Source organism: Corvus kubaryi, unplaced genomic scaffold (genome assembly GCF_017639235.1).
Source record: "Corvus kubaryi isolate FWS band 111438036 unplaced genomic scaffold, C.kubaryi_AGA036_p1.0 138, whole genome shotgun sequence".
Classification (NCBI taxonomy): Eukaryota; Metazoa; Chordata; class Aves; order Passeriformes; family Corvidae; genus Corvus; species Corvus kubaryi.
Genome location: NW_024580672.1, coordinates 15335414 through 15341654, shown reverse-complemented (window position 1 = coordinate 15341654; position 6241 = coordinate 15335414). Strand labels below are relative to the sequence as shown.

The 6241-nt window shown below is 43.9% G+C and overlaps 1 long non-coding RNA gene across 1 annotated transcript in view; it reads right to left on the bottom strand.

Moving 5' to 3' along the window:
- Nucleotides 1–999: 999 nt before the first annotated feature.
- The window catches only part of LOC121660202, a 15685-nt gene continuing 10443 nt past the window's right edge, over nt 1000–6241 (bottom strand). The window contains exon 4 of the long non-coding RNA XR_006014563.1: nt 1000–4340. This is a non-coding gene — a long non-coding RNA (uncharacterized LOC121660202). The remainder of the gene's footprint in view (nt 4341–6241) is intronic.

Genomic DNA, 6241 nt, shown 5'->3' with positions numbered 1-6241 from the left:
AAGCCACTTGTATGGGATTCAACACAGCCAAGTGGGTCCTGCACTTGGGACACAGCAGTGAAGTGCTACAGGCTGGGCGCAGAGTGGCTGGAAGGTGATCCACCAGAAAAGGATCTGTGTTGGCAGTGGCTGAACATGAGCCAGGTGTGCCCAGATAGGCAAGATGGTCAATGGCACCTGGCCTGGATCAGCAGCCATGTGGCCAGCAGGACCAGGGAAGTGACTGCCCCCCATACTCTGCCCTAAGCAGGCCACACCTTGAATCATGTGTAGTTTTGGGTCCCTCACTACAGGAAAGACATTAAAGTGGTGGAGCATGTCCAGAGAAGGGCAAGGGAGCTGGGGAAGGGTCTGGAGCACAAGCCTTATGAAGAACAGCTTAAGGGAACTGGAGCTGTTTAGCCTGGAGAAAAAGAGGCTCAGGAGGACCTTATTGCTCTCTACAACTACCTGAAAAGAGCTTGTAGCTAGGTGGGGGTTTAGACTGGATATTAGGATCCATTTTGTCCTCACTGAAAGGGTTGCCACACATTGGAATGGGCTGCCCAGGAAAGCAGTGGAGTCACCGCCCTGGTAGTGTTCCAAAGGCGTGTGGATGTGGCACTCAGGGACGTGGTTTAGTAGTGCTGGGTTAATGACTGGACTCGATTGTATTAAAAGTCCTTCACCACCTAGATGATTCTATGATTCTCTGAAACTTACAGTTCTCTCCTCCCTGTTTTCAGGCTGACTTTGCTACACAAGGAACACGGCTGCTGCTCTGCCACTGCCTGCCCTGCCTTCAGTGCAGATTGTTTGCAGTTGGGATCTCTGCTTAAAACCGGTGGGCCTGAAGGGTCACGTTCCCCTCAAGTCTTGCACTGGGACCTCACTCCAATGTATTCTGCAGCTGTGCCAGAGAGTCCCAGGCTCCTGCCTAATTCACTACCCACATGTGCAGGGAGAAAAAAATGAACTACTTCCCCTTGCCAAAAAAATTAAATAAGTCATAGGCATCAATCACTCCCTAACATGCACATTTTTATTCTCAAACAGCTTCATTTAGAATGTTTTAATATAGAACAGCCTGACAGAAACAATGCCTCCTAAATAGCTGTATGGGACTCTTTAGTCAATAGTACATACAGTAAATATTTATTATAACGTAACACAGGTTCTGTTTGTTTCTGCTTGTTTTTGCTTTTTATACTTTGCATTTGATGTGAGTGGGAGACACACCACATATTGTAAATATTTATAAAGTATTCAGATTTGATATTATTTGCTCAGGTACAAATGGCTCCAGTTACTAGACTGTCACAAATGAGAAAACCACAAATACAGAGCAACACTGAATGAAAACACAGTGGAAACACGACATAACCACATCTACGGACTGCAGTAAACATTCCTCACAAGGAGGAACTAAATAAAGGTGCAAATATCTTTTTAAAGAGCTGTTTTGGCAGACATTTTAGAGACATCAGCTTAGTGACAGGGGTTTTGTTCCTCACCTTCTGAGTGTCACTAAAATATCTTAAGTCTGAACTTACATGCAATTAGCTTTTGGCTATTTTGTTTTTAAAGAAAACCTCACCCTGGAGAGTGTAGATAGATGGATGAGGTGGGGCTCTTTTTTTAAGACATTCAGTCTTGCTTTGCAAAATAAATATACCCGTAGATAAGTTGCCTGAGGAGCCTTGAAGTTTTGGGTTTTTTTGTATGACAGATGATCTGGAGGGTCACAGACCTGCTGCCATTCCCAATTCAGTTGTGGGGACACTACTAGACACGTCCTATAAGTCAACATGTTATGGCTATCTTAGCGACTTAGTCCATCTCCGATGCCCGTAAATCTTCTACCATTTCAGCTGAAACCTCCTTAGGTTGGGGATGAATCAAGGACCTGGCACTCAGCTGTCTTGTGCAACAGCAGTTTAGCCATGCCAGGAGGGATCCCTCTCCAATGTCCTTGGAGCCAGCACAGCATTGTTGCCTTCTGGCCCTCCCCAGCTTCCCAGCACTGGGCTCCAAGCACGCTGACCCCAGCAAAGGTGAGGCCCTTGTCCCTCCCCATATGACAGGACACAGCAGGTTCACGCGGGCGTTTCACCGCCCTGCTCCGGCTGGGGGGATTCCCACTCTTGGGGTCTTGGTTTCCCAATCCATCACAATTATTTGTGTCTACAGTTTTTATCAACCATGATTCAGAATGATTTTTCTAAGGCTGGTTGGTCTCAGTTATAACCAAGGATCGGAACTGCAGACAAAATTTCTGGCTGGTTTATGTTTTATACTGAGCTATTTCCCCAGTGCTACTTTGTCTTTTATACTTGCACAATCAATAATTTTCCTCACTGATCATACTTAGTATATAATTTATTTCTGTTGAATAACCCCTCTGGATAAGGCATGATGAAGTAAATACCGGAGACAAACACAGAAAACATCTGGAATATGTTTTTCTCTCCAGCCAATTCATCATTTCAAAATGTACTGTAGGCTGAACTGGTAGCTCAAACAAGACTAGGTATTGATAATATTTTTCTGCCATTTTTATTATTCTTTATTATAATAAAGTTCTGGTTTTTCCCTCACTGGGAGCTCTTCTGTTTTACAGTTTTTCCCATGGTATAGTAGCAGTAATGTATTATTGGCATGGCCTGTAGTTCAAGGTCTTTGACATTTCTTTTTTCAGATGTATCCCTTACAAGGGCCAAAAAAGAAGTTAATAAAAGCATTAAAACCACCTGTGAATGGTCATTTAAATGCCACATTTAAATTAACGATAAGTAATCTACACCTTCAAAAAATCCTGACTGACATGTAGGTTTGCTTTCTCCCCTTCCAAACTATGGACTAAGTACTAAAAATAAAGTGAAATAGCACTCAGGTGCTAAACAGATTATGACTCACAGCTGGAGGCAAAGAAATTGCAACTCTATCCCAATTACACTAATTTAATTGGGTGTTAAAAAAATGCTGGGTTCCCAACAGTAGTAGTCAAGACAAGGTTGTAGGCATCTAACAGGTAAGGGAGCCATCTCTAATTTTTTGTTTTGTTTTGAATGGTTCTTCCAGTGCTGGTAGAAAGGCATGTCCAGGCAGGAATTTTTTCATGTGAAATTAGAATATAGCAATAATGCTTGTGTGAGCAGCAGAGCAATACCTTCATGTGGGAGGTGAACTCACAGCCGTCTGATGCTGCTACTGCTGTGGGCAGAGGCTCTGTGCTAGAAGAGAAGGGTTCAGGATACCCCCAGTTTATCCCCTCCACCCCCTAGGCCTCTGATGCTGAAACCAACCCCTGGAATGAAGGAAAAGGGCTTTGTGCTAGTCTTTGCCATCTTTGGGCACAGGGACATTGATGCTTTCTTTTCCTGCTCAGAAAATGAGGATGATGACACTGGACAGGGTCCCAGCACCCAAAGCAGGCATGTACTCATCCCCAGCCCATCCCATAGAGTCTGCAGCGGGTGACGAGCCTTGTCAAAGCCCCAAAGGGGCTGTGAGGACCTTTAAAACCACCCAGCATGGAGGCATTCTGTGGTGGTGTGGGCAGAACCAGCAGCACATAACCCCGCTGGCCTGGGAAGCCAGGGGGCAGAGAGCTGAAGGCAGGATGCAACCTCCTGCTGGGTGGAAGAAAAGGGAATTACTTCCTCCCTGGGAATACCCTCCTGAGGCTTTTTCCTTCCCCTTTGGTAAAGATAAAAGAAACACGGTCCACCTCCTGTGCTGAAGAGTTCCCATTCCTCCCCAGCCTTCCTCTCCTTCTCCTTCTGCTCAGCCTCCCTAAAGCAAAGAGCCACTGGCAAGAAGAGTCAATAAGTAAATAGGAAAGGCTGTGGAGAGGAGGACTGTGTTTTTGCTGAGCACCTGGAGCGAGGCTGTCAGAGGGATCAGCCAGGAGCCACGATAGCAGCCCACAAGGAGCCACCTCCTGGTCCAGCACCCCTCCTTGCTGAGCACTTCCCCATCACGAGACATCACCTGGGGAGCCCCCACAAGCACCACCTGCCTTGGACTTGAGGGGGGAGTGTGTTTAAGGGATTTCCTCTCAAAATATAATAAGCAAAGGTTGCTCTGGCCATGCACATAATGAGTTTGGCGCCAGGGGAGTGTGTTTCTCTTTGCCTTTGGTTCCCGCAGACTGAGGCTCCTCATCGCCCACAAGAGCATGGCTGTGCCTGTGCCTTGTAGCTGCAGGGTCCTTTCAAATAGTCTCCTCTCTGTGATCTGCACTTCCAAGGGGAGCCTTCTCTCACCAGTCGAAGTTGCAGCCTTGTGTTGTGACAGTTTCCATTGTGCCAGATGCTTCTCCTTCAGTTTGGGATTGGGCTGCAGTGAAAGGGAACAGCCTGAAACACATTAATTCTTTCAGAGTATAAATAGCAGCAATCACACTTTCTGTATCGCTCTCTGAGAGGAATAAATGCTTCAGGGCCAAATGTTTTTAAAACTCTGAAAATAAGAATTACTTTAAAATAATAATAACAATAATAATAATTAACAAAACACGAAAAAACCACCTAAAACCCATGATACAGCTAACGCAGAGATTCTGCTTACAAATTGTATAGAAAGTACAGAAGTGTCAGTACAGAAGCAGAATTATGGAAATGAAAGCTCTTGAAGACCTCCGAATCCATCGGTGCCCGACCCGGCGGGAGCGGCGGGGCCGGGCGGCGGCGGCCAGGGCCGGGGGACGGAAGGTGGCAGTGCAGCATAACGAGAGCCGAGCGTGTCTGCCTGCATAAAGCGCCGCGCTCACCATTTGTTTATCATTCCCGAGCTACAGGGCTAGCAAGTTTAACCATAAAAAAAAACAACACCTCTTTGGGTTTGGTGTTTTTTTTTGTTTTTTTTTTTTGTCTCTTTGTTGGGTTTTTTTGGTTGTGTGTTTTTTTGTTTGTTTTTTTTTAAATGCACAGATCAAGCTAAAATTAAGGGGAAAGCAGGCGAATCATTTAAGAAAACAAGAGCGAGAAATACAAATAGAAATCTGGTCTGGTTTATGCACACACACAAAACCTAAACAAACATGAAACCATTCGTTGAGACGAGCAGAAAATCTATGAATTACAGCATATTCTCACAGCCACTCACATATCTCTATGCGCACGATTTTTTCTGAACAACTATCATAAAAAAATAGTTTTAAAAATCGGAGTAAAGATTTCCCATAGGTTACATTTATATTGATATATTCCTTTCAAATTTGTCTTTATTTTCAAACGTTATTCTACATTTTCCCCCAAATACTTTGTTACAGCATCCTTATCTTTTCTTTCACAAATAAGGGACAGTAGACATTCAGGGTAATGAAGAAAAACACTCTTGACTCCGTTTACCTCCCACTGAGAGCCAACTGAATACACGACCCACCAGAAAATAATTATTTTTCATTAGTTTTCAACTTCCTAAAACTGAAATAACTCCAGTGTTCAAAAAAATCCTTACCCTTCACCAAAACCAGAACAAATGAAGTCTGGCTTTTGCTTTGTGTTTGGTTTACAGCATTCAATATTCATAAAAATGGCATTAAAAAAAATCCTGAAGGACACTAACTTTCTAAACTTAAAAACATGTATCTATTTTAAAATTATTTTCTCACATTTTCCATTGTTTGATATATGAGATATCAGGAGAATAATAATTTAGGACCTGATCCCATTAGTCTTTCCTCAGAGAAATACTATTCTTCATCATATTTTTATTTTTTTTCTGGGTCTCAGGTGTTTACCAGGTGGAGTATTTCAGGGACAGGGTAGTTGGGGTCAGAGCCAGCATCCCTTGAGCACTGAGCCCACTGAATTGGAGAGTCCCTGAGTCCAGCTGAGTGTTACAAGGTGGGTTCTTCACTTCCTGCTCAGACAAGGCTTCATCAGAGACACTGTGGTTTCCTCTGCAGCATCTGTGGCCTTGGAAAAGGGGACAGACTCTGACTTGGGACCACTGGGGCCAATGCTGGAGTGAACATTCCCAGCTTCCCTGACCTGCCTCAGGAGCCTCTACACTGAGTCACCCAGGAGCTGGATCCCAGTTTCTAAAAAATACACGGCACAGCTTAGCATTAAAGATACTCTCCAGAACATTTAAAAATAAAAAGGGAAAGTATTAAACATAGCTTTTTAAGGGAAGTTATAAGCTTACATTAAAATGCTTCATGGGGGACCTCGCAAGCAGAACGGTAAATGTTATGGAGAGTATCTTTAATGCTAAGAAGTGACATATAAATTTTAGAAAATGAGATCCAGCT